This window comes from Corvus brachyrhynchos, unplaced genomic scaffold (assembly GCF_000691975.1).
Source record: "Corvus brachyrhynchos isolate BGI_N302 unplaced genomic scaffold, ASM69197v1 scaffold23, whole genome shotgun sequence".
Classification (NCBI taxonomy): domain Eukaryota; kingdom Metazoa; phylum Chordata; class Aves; order Passeriformes; family Corvidae; genus Corvus; species Corvus brachyrhynchos.
In genome coordinates, this window is record NW_008238983.1 from 12,736,730 (window position 1) to 12,738,790 (window position 2,061).

Here is a 2,061-nt window from a genome sequence, read left to right on the forward strand (position 1 = left end):
AAATGGTAATACACAGCAGTAGAAACATAGTACCTCCTGCAATAACAATTATTATTTGTGTTTAAAAATAAATCTGAAAGAAACCATTCATTGTGCGGTCTTGTTAGATGCTTCCCACAATAAATCTAGCAATGGAAAAGCCTCTTTGGCAGATTTCATCTGCCGTAAGATTTATCTGGCAGTGAATTAGACATCTCTAAGGCCACTCTTTTTTTTTCTTTGCCATACATTGCTCTCCCTTTACAATCCACTTTGTCTCATCCAAAATTCCCAGTAATGTCACTGGAAATACCACAAGAGAACGGTTGTAGAATCTGATTCCTCAGGCAAGTGCCTGAGTGTATATCTGCAACTATCCCTTAACAGATCTGTTTGAAGCAGGTCTGAGTTTGGGAGACATCACTGGGACAATGAACATCTCTTCACACTGGCCACTGCTGCTCTCCCAGCAAGGAACTTGCTGTAGCTAAGAGCAGCCTGGCACCAGTGAGCTCAGTGCTGCTGTGGCTGTGCTGCTGGTCACTCTCCAGGGTGCCAGTGGTAAAAGGATCTTTCACAACACCTCCTAAGTATAGAGAGCTCCTACAAGCTGTTAACAAACCTAAACACAGTGAATTACAGAAGATCACGTCTCACAAGATTTGACCTTAGATTTGACTTTTGACACATATCTAGCAACTCAATTCTGACCTTAAAACTTTGTCAAGTATTTAATGGGACATGGCTTGCACAGTGTAAAATCTGCCTTTAAAAACATATGCCAAATCAGTTCCCCCTTGGTGTGCTGGAGCACACGGGCCCTGTGGCAGCTGAAGAACAGGAAAGCAGCAAACAGCTCCTGAAAGAACCATTCCTCAGTGGAGTGTCAGTCCTTTTACTTTGAAATATCCAAATGCACGTATCTGTGGAAAGTTGCTGAGTTCCCTTGAGTTAGCCAGCTTCTGCTTTTGAAGGTGTTGGTGAAGATCTCTCTGCCTGTATTCCCGGTCCTGCTGAGGATGAGCTCTTTGTGATTTGCTAGAGAAAGGTACTAACTGCAAGACACATGGTGGCACCTTTTTGTGGATCTTTTGTAAATCTTTTTCTTTCTTTTTACTACCTGGGAGTGCCAGGTGTTCTACTCATCAAATGCTCTTGATTCCCTGTGTGCAAACCTGCTGAAAGTCATGGGGTTCTTCTGGAATAAATATGAGGAGAATTTGCCTCTGAGTTTCAACCCTATCAGATCCATAAAGTCTACTTAAAAGTTACAATAAAATGAGGGTTCTGAATCTCTTTAAAAAAGGTGCAGCGTGAAAAATCAAAAAATTGAGAAGCACCAGGTATACCCAGATACTATCCCAGTCGGTGAAGCACACAGCAGTCACATCTGCAGAGCTTCTCTGAGGGACGGAGTGCCTGAAATAAATCCCCAGGTACAGTCTTTCCATTTCTGTTCTAAAAAAAACCCCAGCTTACCCTTGGAGACCTTATTTTGTTCCATAGTACAAACTTTTAGGAAGTAGTAAACAGTTTCCGTTTCAAAGAGCTTGCATTCTAAGCTTCTGATCTTTCCAATGCCTACAAGTTTGTTTAACTTTTTTTCTCTGAATTAAGTTCAGTTTAAGTCCATGAGATTATACATATACATAAAGCTATCCCTAAACTTTTGTCATATGAGAGCAAAGATAAAGATAGGGTGTGAGATAGGAAGTATTTGTTATCCACATCTTGAGGATGAGGAACTGAAGCACAGCAAAAAAATGAGATCCTGATCCTCCAAAGAGTGTAAATGTGCTTAATTCTTCAGCATGAGTAATTTCCACCAGGTTTGCCATGCCCTCCGGACTGAAGCATAAGGTCTGGATTTCAGTGACTGTCTCTGCCACCGATTCTACGTAAGTAACTTAAGTTTTGGTCCGGCGCTTAAATTCAAGTGCATAAAAAGCGCGGGACGCGTTTTGCACGGGATGCGAAAGACTTGGTTGAAGTAAAGCAGGATGATCTGACCCCTTAGCTCTGGAGCGTTACAGGTGGATGTCTGCAGCTGACGGCCTGTGACTCCCGGCCGTATCGCTGTGC

At 42.5% G+C, this 2,061-nt stretch overlaps 1 protein-coding gene across 1 annotated transcript in view; it reads left to right on the forward strand.

The window, feature by feature from the left end:
• The first annotated feature begins 737 nt into the window (after positions 1-737).
• The window catches only part of IKZF1 (IKAROS family zinc finger 1), a 68,727-nt gene continuing 67,403 nt past the window's right edge, over positions 738-2,061 (forward strand). Inside the window, exon 1 of the mRNA XM_017738761.1 lies at positions 738-1,877. The gene's annotated coding sequence lies outside the window, so the exon portion shown is untranslated. The remainder of the gene's footprint in view (positions 1,878-2,061) is intronic.